The sequence below is a fragment of the Nomascus leucogenys genome, chromosome 10 (genome assembly GCF_006542625.1).
Source record: "Nomascus leucogenys isolate Asia chromosome 10, Asia_NLE_v1, whole genome shotgun sequence".
Lineage (NCBI taxonomy): Eukaryota > Metazoa > Chordata > Mammalia > Primates > Hylobatidae > Nomascus > Nomascus leucogenys.
In genome coordinates, this window is record NC_044390.1 from 33513831 (window position 1) to 33526922 (window position 13092).

The following is a 13092-nucleotide window of genomic DNA, read 5'->3' on the forward strand; positions in this document are numbered from 1 at the left end:
ATCACTAAATCAAAGCAATTAAAATTTTTTATAGTAAAACAAAATAATTTTTTTGTGAGACAGGATCTCACTCTGCTGTGCAGGCTGGAGTGCAGTGCCACAATCACAGCTCACTGCAACCTCAACCTCCTGGGCTCCAGCAATCCTCCCACCTCAGCCTCCCGAGTAGCTGGGACTACAGGTGTGTGCCACCACACCTGGTTAATTTTTTAATTTTTTTTTTATAGAGACGGTATCTTACGTGTCTTGCTATGTTGCCCAGGCTGGTCTTGAACTCCTGGGCTCAAGCAATCCTCCAGTCCAGCCTCAGCTTCCCGAAGTGCTGGGATTACAGGTATAAGCCATGACACTCAACCAAAATTATTTTTGAGGTTAAAATAAGTTTTTACATTTAGCTTACGTTGACATTTAAGAAGGTAGTGCAAGTTTTCATGGGTTACAATAAGTAGGCTGGCATACTTTTGAGCACAGAGTGGGTAAATATAGATGTGAATTGTGATAGGCTGATAACGGCCCCTAAAGATATCAGCTCCTAGATTCTGGAGCCTGTAGATGTTACCTTATTTGGGAAACAGGTCTTTTTTATATAAGTTAAGGATCTTGAGATGGGGAGATTATCTGGGTGGGCCCTAACTGCAATCACAAGTATCCTTATAAGAGAGAGGCAGAAAGAGATGCTTCACACCCAGAAGAGGAGAAGGCAGTGTGACCACAGAGGCAGATTAAGGAGCAATGTAGCCATAAGCCAAGGAATGCTTACAGACACCAGAGCTGGAAAAGACAAGGAGCCCCTAGAGCCTCTGGAGGGGGTTCAGCCCTGCAGATATGCTAATTTTAGCCTAGTGAAACTAACTTTGATTCCTGACCTCCAGAACTAAAAGAGAATAAATGTGTGCTGTATTAAGCTACCAAGTTTGTGATCATTTGTTATAGCAGCCATGGGAAACATACTTAAGTATGTTGTGAGAAAACAAGTACAGTCGAAGCATTGAAAGAGATTCAGGCCAATTCTGGGATAGATTCTACGCTCTTTAAGAATTTAGGCCAGGCCGGGCGGTGGCTCAAGCCTGTAATCCCAGCACGTTGGGAGGCCGAGGCGGGCGGATCACGAGGTCAGGAGATCGAGACCATTCTGGCTAACACGGTGAAACCCCGTCTCTACTAAAAATACAAAAAATTAGCCGGGCGAGGTGGCGGGCGCCTGTAGTCCCAGCTGCTCGAGAGGCTGAGGCAGGAGAATGGCGTGAACCCCGGGGGGTGGAGCCTGCAGTGAGCCGAGATCCCGCCACTGCACTCCATCCTGGGTGAAAGAGTGAGACTCCATCTCAAAAAAAAAAAAAAAAAAAAAAAGAATTTAGGTCAGTCTTAGAGTCAACTATGATTGGTCTGTATAAACTTAACAGGGACTGCCACACAGAAAAACTAGAACTCCAGTTCCTCCTTAGAGAAGAGCTGCAAAAATGTGAGGACACTTCAGTGAGTGCATAACTCAAAACATATTCCTGAATGGTGAGGACTGAGGCATGATAGGGTGCAAATTCATGTAGCTCCTCTTCCCCCAATAAAAAACAGGAATAATTATACAGATGAAATCAAGTTAACAATGAACACGTAGCACAATATCAAATGGGGAAAAATTGTTGCACAGAGGTAAAATGCAGCTTTATTTCTGTAGGAGGGAAAGAACAACCTCACCAGTTTTGTGGTGTTTATAAAGTTGAGTTTATGGACTATTTATAATGTATACGAGATCTAGTTTTTGGAATGACTCTTCCTTTCTCCCCCTGTTCTTGCACTACTTTTGTGAATTAAGACCAATGTCCTGGGCTGGGCATGGTGGCTCATGCCTGTAATCTCAGCACTTTGGGAGGCTGAGGCAGGAGGATCACTTGAAGCCAGGAGTTCAAGACCATCCTGGGCAACATAGCAAGATCCTGTCTCTACAATATTTTTTGTTTTGAGACAGAGTCTCACTCTGTTGCCGAGGCTGGAGTGCAGTGGCACAATCTTGGCTCACTGCAGCCTCGACCTCCGGTGCTTAAGTGATCCTCCCACCTCATCCTCCTGAGTAGCTAGTACTACAGGTACACACCAACATGCCTGGCTAATTTGTTTGTATTTGTAGAGATGGGGTTTCACTATGTTGCCCAGACAGGTCTTGAACTCCTGGGCTCAAGTGATCCGCCTGCCTCAGTCTCCCTAAATGCTGGAATTACAGGAGTGAGCCACTGTGCCTGGCCCTGCAATAAATTTTAGAAAATAAATTAAGTAGGCATAGTGACATGCACCTATAGTCCCAGCTATGTGGGAGGATTACTTGAGCCTAGAAGTTCAAAACTACAGTGAGCTATGTTCATGTCACTGTACTCCAGCCTGGATGATAAAGCAAGTCTCCATCTGCAAGGAAAAAAAAAAAAAGACCAATATCATGAATCCCAATATGATCATATAACCATGTAGAGACCTCAATTGTTGAATTTTGATGAAATAGCTAGAGTCAAGGAGTCAGATAATTCTTATTTTTCATTTGGGATGGAGGATTGTCAATGGCCTTTGTATATCTCTGGTTCATTCATCCTTCACTCATTCATTTACAATTGAAAAAATATATATTCAGGTACTACTATATGCCAGACACTATACTACAAATGTAATTCAGTCAGACATGGCTTCTGTCTTCATGGAACTTACAATCTAATGAGAGCCACAGGTAATTAAAACAGTTACAATAAAGTATGGTGGGTGATACTATAGAACATGTACATAGAACTATGGAACCACATAGGAGTAGCAACTAACCCAGCCATTCCAGGAGAAGATAAGTCAGATCAAGACATACTTCCTTGTCTTTCATTTTCTTAACATTTCAGCAGATTTGACTCAGCCTGACCACTCTCTCTTTCATGGCACATGCTCCTCTATTTGCTTCCAGCTCATTGCTGTCTTCTTCTTTTCTCCTCCTTCATGGGGTAATTCTTTTCCATTTCTTTTCTGGGTCCTTTACCCATTCTTAACTTTTTTTTTTTTTTCTTTTTTTTGAGACGGAGTCTCGCTCTGTCACCCAGGCTGGAGTGCAGTGGCGCGATCTCGGCTCGCTGCAAGCTCCACCTCCCGGGTTCATGCCATTCTCCTGCCTCAGCCTCTCCGAGTAGCTGGGACTACAGGTGCCCGCCACCATGCCTGGCTAATTTTTTGTATTTTTAGTAGAGACGGGGTTTCACCGTGGTCTCGATCTCCTGACCTCGTGATCCGCCCGCCTCGGCCTCCCAAAGTGCTGGGATTACAAGTGTGAGCCACCGCGCCCGGCTACCCATTCTTAACTTTTAAATGTTAGTTTAAAAGATGCCAGACTTAGGTCTCTCCAGTAAAATTATCTCCCTGGGTGATCTCATCCAGTCCCATAACTTGAAATATCCTCTGTATATTAACAACTTTTAAATTTATTATCTTTCACCTCTAATCTGTCTCCTGAGTACCACATGTGTATAAGCAATTGCTCACTTACCATTTTCACTTAGGTGTCAAGTAGACATCTCAAATACAATATGCTTAAAATGGATCCTTCAAATTTCCTCCAAAAGCTGCCTCTCCCCTGGTTTTTCCCATCTAAGTAAACAGTCATGTCATTCATCTATTTGCTGAAGTTAAGACCCAGTCAACATCTTTTTATTTTCTCTTATTCCTTACATCTGATCCTATTACCATGTCCCCACATCCAGTCAATTCTACTTTCAAAATAGACCTTGAATCCATCAACTCTCCATTTCCACCACCATTCTAGTCCAAGCCACTGTCAGGATTTTCCTGGGCTACTGCAATAGCCTTCCAACTTATCTCCCTGCCTCCAATTTGTCCCACCACCTACTGCAATCTATTCTCCAAATAGTAGCCAGAGAAATTAGAAAAAACAAGTGAAAACAAAACTCAAATTATTTACCATGACCTAGGAATTCCCCACATAATCAAGATGTTGCCTGCTTTCCTGCTTCATTTCATACCACTCTTCCCTTTCGTCACTATGCTCCAGGCTTACATGCCTCCATTCTATTCCTCTTATGTGCCTCCTCTCATGTGGCTAGCTCAATCTCAATATTCTTCAGATATTACCTTGAATATCACTTCCTCAAGGAGATTGCCCTCAGCATACTTTCTAAAGTGATCTAGATTTCTTCATACTTTTTATCATACTCCTAATATTTATTTGTTTCCATGTTTATGAGCTCTATTAGATGCTTTGATGTCTTGTATGCTATTGTATCTTCAGGGCCTAGCACTGTGCCCAACATACAGTGGTCACTCAATAAACATTTGTTGTTGGCCAGGCATTGTGGCTTACACATGTAATCACAGCACTTTGGGAGGCTGAGGCAGGAGGATTGCTTGAGCCCAGGAGTTTGAGACCAGCCTGGGCAACACAGTGAAAACTTGTCCCTGCAAAACATTTTTAAAAACTTCGTTGCATGAATTGTGGTGGGACAATATTTTGATATTTTAACCTGTGAGTATTTGCCCCTAATATTTCTATGTACCATGAGGCATCCTGTGTATCAAGGGAGATTGTGGCCAGGCATGGTGGCTCAAATCTGTAATCCTAGTGATTCAGGAGGCTGGGGTAGGAGGATTGCTTGAGCCCAGGAGTTTGAGGTTACAGTGAGCCATGATTGCACCAACTACACTCCAGCCTGGGCAACAGAATGAGACCCTGTCTCTAAATAAAAAGGAGAGGGGAAGATTCTGATAGGATATTAGCTGTTAGTTTTTGGATTTTGATTTTTCCAAAGCCCAAACCACCTGTTTTTTGTTTTTTTTTTAACAAAAAAACATAAAACATAAATACATAAGCCATCAGAGTCATCACTTGACTGACAAGTACTAGTGAAAGAGAATTATAGGAAAAGCAATAGAGTTAGACATCACTAATGTTCTTGTGGGAGGTACTGTATGTTGCTCAAACATTCCAAACTCTTCTGCCTTACCTTTCTCTACTATAGAAATAAAAAAAGAAATACTTGTGTTCATAACCTTGGAATTACAGCAGTTGTATTGCAACTATGAAATAAAAATCACATGCTAAGGACAGCAGAGCAGAAAGATAGTCTTGGGTTGACTTCTTAATCCTGCATTGCCTGTCTCTAGATTTTGTATTGGAGAAAACAAACCCCTAACTTATATAATAATTTACTATAGCAGGGTAGTCTATTATTTGCAGCCCAATATATTCATAATGATAGCATCTCAAGCAGTTTTGAGGAATCCAAGACCAAAGGAAACATATTTCTCCCTTCCTCAATGAAACCCAAGAAGGTAACAAGCTTTGTGAAGCTCACTTATGTCTAATATGGACCAGGAGGCATAGAGTAGAGAGGGCTTCATGGAATATCTAGACAGAAAGCCTGAAATAAGCTTACACAGTTTCCTCAATGCCAGCAGTACACAGAGTCTTCACATGTTTTTGACAAGCTGAACATGACTTTCCTGATTTAAACATTGAATTTCCTGCATCCTGGGAAACCCTCCATTCATAGACAAACTAGGATGGTTGGTCACCCTATGTTAAAGGACTTCGCTGGTGGAACAAAAAGGATGCAGCAACACTTGAAGGCCAAGTGAGTAAGAGACTACGGATAGATGGTGGATGCCAGCATATTTGGATGGTGATAACTGAGATCCCACTGCCTAGCATCTTGAAACTTCATAGGTCATCTCAAACATAGATAAAACCTGGGCAAGATGTGGGGGAGATGGAATTTATTAAGATTGCTCACATTGAGATGTGGTTTATATTACCCAGTAGAATAGTAACCAAACAATTAAGTTTAATTTTAGAAAAGTAAATTTTTTTTCTTAAAAAAACTCATCTGCCTGAATTTCTAGACTATTAGAATTAAAAAATGACCTAAACATTGAAGGAAGAGGAGGAATCAAGCAAAGTGATAGGTTTTCAAATTTCAGGGCAGACAAGTACCAGGGGTGAGATGAGAGAACTAAAAGTAAGTGAGGCTGGAATATAGATTGCAAGTCAGAGGAGTGGTGAGAGATGAATGTAAAGAGGTAAATAAGATTCTATACAACCTTGAAAGTCATGCTTGGGCTTTACTATAGGAACAACGAGAAGTCTTTTAGGACAGTGTGACATAAAATGCAGTCTTCAGGGCAACAGCAGCAGTTAGAAGCTTGTTAGAAATACAATTCTGCCATCGCCCACCCCCATTAAATCAGAATTTCTAGAACTGAATCCAAGAAGAACCTTTTCTTTCACAAGCCCTCCTTGTGATTCTTATTCATGGTAAAGTTTGTAAAGCACTGACTTGGAAGGTAGAGTTAACAAGACTTGGGGAACAATGGTTACAAAAAGAGAAAGAGACAGGGAGGAATCAAAAATGAATCCTGCAGTTTTGGTTTAGTCAACTGGTAAATCGTGATGACTTTCGCTGGAATAGAAAACACAGGAGGAAAAAACCATTTTTTGATTGTACTTTCTTGGTTTTGTACATTTTGATTTTGAAGTGCCTGAGGTATTCTCAAGTATAAATATCTAGTAGGTAATTGGTTTTATGAACCAACAGCTTAGGAGAGAGATCTGGGCTTGAGAAAAGGACAAAGACATCATCAATGCACAGAGAGAAATAGCTTCCATAGGGGTAGAGGAGATCACCCAGGGAAAGTATATAAAGTGAGAGGGTCAGAGGGCCTAGGAAAGAGCACTTGAGAACAATGACTTTTAAGAGATGGGTAGAGGAACAGGAGCTGCAAAGAAATACACAAAGAAATTAGAGGAAAACTGGGGAAGTTAATGTCAAGGAGAGAAGAGAACATTTTAAGAAAAAGGGAATCATGAAATGTTTTGGAGAGGTGAAGTTAAGTATGGACTGGCCTTTATGTGTCTTAAGTATCTACTGGTTTAGCTACAAGAGAGCAATTGGAAATTTTGATTTGAACGGTTTCAACTGAGTGGTAGGAGTTGAAATAAACTTGCTCAGGAACTTAACTAAAGATGGTTGATTTAGTCTACTAGTTCTTAACCAGGGGTAATTATGCTCCTCAGGGAACATTTGGTAATATCTGGTGATATTTTGCCTATGGCATTTAGTGGGAAGAGGCTAGAGATGCATTTAAACATTTGACAATGCACAAGACAGTGCCCCACAAGTGCCCCAGCCCAAAATGTCAATGTTGCCAAGGTCAAGAAACCCTACTTTAGCCTAATGAAGTGTGTATATTTTTACAGCCCATCATAATTATAAATCCACTGGTTATACTAAGTTATGGAGGCAAACAGAGAGTAGGGCTGAACAAGTAGTAAAAGAATAAGAAACTCAAAAGCTCGAAGAAACTATTCCCAACTTTGCCAGTGTTATCTATGCATGTCTTTCACATAGTCATTTAAGTATTTTCTCAGCTTCATTTCTCCACGTAGAATTATCTTGTATCCCCGAGGCATTTTTAATCCTCCATTGAACATTGGTTCCTTTTAGCAACTGTTACAGAAAATACATTCTTATTCTAATTAGATTTTTCCTCAGAGACAAAAGGAGAATTCAAAAACACTTTTATAACTACTTAGAGAAATTCTAGTACTTACAGATGCACTGTTTCTATATCACTTTTCTACAAGTACAAGAAATTTCAAGGAATTTGGGTTAATATACTATAATACGCATCATTTCAAAAAAGAGTAAGTTGAGTATTAGGAGCTAAAGTGTAGAAAAACAGGAGTACAACAGGAGAGATAAAGGAACCTGAAGAAAAACAAAACAAAACACTATTCCTGCAGCTGCCAGAGTGGAGGGAGCTGAAATTGGGGGTTTGCCAGCAAGGCAGGGATTTTGTCTGATATGGGCTAGAACTGTGTCACATTTTCGTTATCTCCAGTTCCTGGAATGTAGTGCTCAGTTAATATGTGTTAACTGAAACAAAGGAATGAATGGAGCTAAGCCTATAAAATACTGTGTATCGAAAATGAGGTTTGAGAAATATTCCTGGGCATATGGAGCATTGTTAAATAAAATTTACTCAAAGCAGCCAGGTGTGGTGGCTCATGTCTGTAATCCCAGCACTTTGGGAGGCCCAGGCAAGTGGATCACATGACGTCAGAAGTTTGAGACCAGCCTGGGCAACATGGTGAAACCCCATCTGTACTAAAAATACAAAAAATAGACAGGCGTGGTTGTGCGTGTCTGTAATCTCAGCTACTCGGAAGGCTGAGGCAGGAGAATCGCTTGAACCGGGAGGTAGAGGTTGCAGTGAGCCGAGGTCGCACTACTGCACTCCAGCTTGGGCGACAGAGCAAGACTCCATCTCAAAAAAAAAAAATTTTACTCAAAGCATTTTCCATTTTAAGCCTCTAATAAATAGCAGCTATCAACTAATGTGTAATTTCTATGAATGAATCCCATTTATTCCTTTATTGCTCAATCATTCAACAACGTTTGTTGTTGAGTGCCTGGCAAGATGTCTCTGCCGTCATGGATCTCATATTCTAGTGTGGGAGGCAACACAGAAACAATTACAATAGTGTAGTGATCATATTCTAGTGTGGAAGGCAACACAGAAACAATACACAACAATATGTGTAGTGATCATGTTCTAGTGTGGGAGGCAACACAGCAACAATTACAATATGTGTATTGATCATGTTTGATATCTACCCAGCATGCACACCCCTTTGTCCTTTCAATCAGAATCCAGTCCCTGCTTAGCTATCTACCCTCCCCGGTGTAGCCCAGGTCCCCACAACTTTGGGTCAGTTCTAATCTCATTCCCCTAGGTTCTGTGCAGCTTTTTTTTTTTCTTAAAAGAGATGGAGGTCTCACTGTGTTGTCCAGGCTGGTCTAGAACTCCTGGCCTCAAGTGATCCTCCTGCTTTGGCTTCCTGAGTAGCTGGAATTACAGGTGGATGCCACCATGCCTGGCCTCTGCAGCTTCCAAAGCCACTATTTGTACATCTGAAGCAATCTTTCAAATGCTTCTCACTGGCAATAAACTGAGCTGTAATTGTAGTCACTGGCCACAGAGAGGCACTAGCAGCTCAATAAAATTTACCAGGTTGGCCAGCATACATTTAAAGCTGCCAGCATAATTCAAAATTTAGGTGTCCTTCAACATTAAAAAGGAAACCATGGGGAGATTTTCCTCTGAGTTGTAGAAAACAAGAATATTCCAAAATCCTATGACTCTTGGGTGGAAAAAGGGAGAAGATACAGTTCATAAGCCATATTTCCCTAAGCTGTTAACTAAAAGTGTCCCAAGAAACTTTACATATGCTTGTCAAAGAAGGAATTTAAGTCCAACGTTCAGATTCTCAGATCTTTCCGCCAGTTTCTGCTAAAAATATACAATCTCAAGAGTTAAAAAGGGAAGGCAAGTAAAGAAACCGAAAATGTTGTTTAGTCATAAATATGTAAAGTTGTTCCTCAGTATTCATGGGGGATTTGTTCCAGGGTTCCTCATGGATACCAAAATCCATGAATGCTCAAGTCTGTTATATAAAATGGTGTAGTATTTGCATATAACCTATGCACATCCGAGTTTCACTCTTGTTGCCCAGGCTGGAGTGCAGTGGCGTGATCTCGCCTCACTGTAACCTCCGCCTCCTGGGTTCGAGTGATTCTTCTGCCTCAGCCTCCCGAGTAGCTGGGATTACAGGCACTCACCACCACACCTGGCTAATTTTTGTATTTTTAGTAGAGATGGGGTTTCACCACATTGGCCAGGCTGGTCTCAAACTCCTGACTTCAGGTGATCTACCCACCTCAGCCTTCCAACCTCCTGTATACTTTAAATCATCTGTAGATTACTTATAATACCTAATACATTGTAAATGCTATGTAAATAGTTGTTATACTACATCGTTTAGGGAATAATGACAAGGAAAAAAGTCTGTACATGTGGAGTACAGACATTTTCTTTCTTGAATATTTTCTATCCTCAGTTGGTTGAATCCACAGGTGCAGAACCCACAAATGGTGGGCCAATTGTATTTTATTTTGCCTTTAGAAATTGTATTTTGAAATATCCATGGCATGAAGCTTACCTAATTATATCAGATGGAAGTGTATGTTTGAGATGATTGGTAATAGGATGTATAACAGCAATTTTTTTTTTTTTGAGATAGATTTTCACTCTTGTTGCCTGGGCTGGAGTGCAATGGTGCAATCTCGGCTCACTGCAACCTCCGCCTCCCAAGTTCAAGCGATTCTCCTGCCTCAGCCTCCCAAGTAGCTGGGATTACAGGCATGTACCACCAAGCCTGGCTAACTTTGTATTTTTAGTAGAGACGGGATTTCTCCATGTTGGTCAGGCTGGTCTCGAACCCCCAACCTCAGGTGATCCGCCCACCTCGGCCTCCCAAAATGAACAGCAATTTTTTAATTACTAAAAAGTTTCAGTTCAGAATGGTAACAGTCTCAATGAGTCAGTCTGCAGTATGTCGATTTTTAAAAACTAGATGCCACTAGTCATATGAAACTGGAAATTCTAGAGATATTTGTCTGTTGGAGATGGGCCTGAATGACTATACTTTCGCATCTTCTTCAGAAATCGGTCAGTGTAGAGAATTTTAAAAGCCTCTTTAATAAAGAAATTGCTTTGCCCTGGTGAAATAATTTGGCTGAGGATTCTTACAGATTTGTGATGTTGAGATTGGAGAGCTTTGGGATAGCTGTAGTCGGATGGGAAGTTTGTAAGTATCAATACTAGTGTATACTGAGAATTATAGCATTCAGTACTTATTTGAGTGTTTTCTCCTACTGGTTACTCATTCCTACTTGGAAAAGATTTTAATTAAAATCCAGCTGTTGTTAGGCCAGGCGCAGTAGCTTGCACTGTAATCCCAGCACTTTGGGAGGCCAAGGCAAGAGGATCACTTGAAGGCAGGAGTTTAAGACCAGCCTGGGCAACATAGTGAGACCCCTCCATCTCTACCAAAAATTTTAAAAAAAAATAAAATCAGCTAGGCATGGTGGCGCGCATCTGTAGCCCCAACTAGCTGCAAGGCTTAGGTGGAAGGATCGCTTGAGCTTAGGAGTTTGAGGCCACAGTGAGCTACGATCATGCCATTGCATTCCAGCCTGGGTGACAGAGCAAGACCTTATCTCTAAAACAAAACAAAACCTTACCATTCTCCTATACCCCTTTCTAAGTACTTCCTAGCATGTATTATTGAGTATTATAATTACTTATTTATCAGTACTAAAGCTGTAAGTTCCTGAACTAGTCGAGATCTGCCTGTTTTGCTTACCATTATATCCCATGTATAGAATAATGACTGAAACATAGTAGGTGCAAAATAAATGGCTAAAGGTATTATTCTTATGACTTCATTTTCACTTTCTTTTTTTTTTTTGCTTTTGTACAAACTTCCAAGCGCAGCCTCCCTCCCCAGCTCATCCACCAGTCCTCTCTTGGTCTCTCTCCCTCTCCCTGACTTCTAGCTGCCTCATACTCCCACGCTGATCACAACCAGGTTCAGACTCCGCATTGAGTATCCAAACTCTTATCAGCACATTTCATTTTCATATATCCTTATATTTCCACTGCATCATCACAAAACACCAACCTTAAAGTGAAATTCTGGAACAATTTTCTAAGCCATCTGAATTTTGTGCATCAATACAAATTCATAGTTACTAACTTCATTCTCAGGGCTAACTATCAGTCCCTATATTCCTCTGGCTTCAGCTTCGTCTCTTATTCTCCTTTACCACTATTACAAACTTGCCTCAGTCTACTTCTGGTCCTAATTAGAGTTGTTCATAGCATATCCTTATTATCCTTTAGTGTCTGTGGGTCTGTAGAGATCTTCCCTCTTTTATTCTTGATATTGGTTATTAAGTATTCTCAGTTTCTTGGTCAGTCAAGTTAGAGATTTATCAATTTTAATTATTTTTCTAAGAGTCCACTTTGGTTTCATTGATTTTCTCCACTATTTTTCAATTCTCAATTCCATGGATTTCTGCTGTTTATTATTTCCTACTTCCTGCTTGCTTTGGGTTTAATTTGCTCTTCTTTCTCCAGTTTCTTAACATGGAAAATTAGATGACTGACTTGAGATCTTTATTCTTTCCTATTATAAGCACTTAATGCTATATATTTCTAAGCACTGTTTTAGGTGCATCCATAAATTTCAACACAGCATATTTTCATTTTCATTCAGTTAAAAATATATGTATTTAGTCAGGTGTCGTGGCTCACGCCTGTAATCCCAGCACTTTGGGAGGCCGAGGCGGGCAGATCACCTGAGTTCTGGAGTTCAAGACCAGCCTAGCCAACATGGTTAAACCCTGTCTCTACTAAAAATACAAAAATTAGCCAGGCATAGTGGCACAGGCCTGTAGCCCCACATACTCAGGAGGCTGAGGCAGGAGAATTGCTTGAACCCAGGAAACAGAGGTTGCAGTGAGCTGAGAGTGTGCCACTGAACTCCAGCCTGGGTGACAAAATATATATATAATTTAATATATACATACATATATAATATATATAATTTAATATATACATACATATATAATATATATAATTTAATATATACATACATATATTAAATTATATAGAAATATAAATATATGTTTATATATTATAAATATAATTCAACATTTAAAGACATATTTATTAATATATTTGTTAATGAATATATTTATTAATAAAATATTAATAGATATAGTGATATATTTATTACTAGATATCTGTTGATATATTAATAGATGTATTTATTGATATAATATTTATTAATAGATATTTATTGATATAACATTTATTAATAGATTTATTTGTTGATATAATATTTATTAATAAATATATAATTTAATATATCAAACATACTATATATAATTTAATTTCCCTTGAGACTTTCACTCTGATGGTTGGGTTATTGTAGAAAGCAGAATAATGCCCTCCCCCTGCCCTGGCCACAAGATGTCTACATCCCAATTCCTGGAATCTGTGAATATGTTAAGTTATGTGGCAAAGCGGGGAATGAAGGTTGCAGATAGAATTAAAGTTGCTCATCATCTGACCCTAAAATAGTAAGAGTACCTTGGATTACCCAGGTGTTTCCAGTAATTACACGATTCTTTAAAGTGGAAGTGAGAGTTA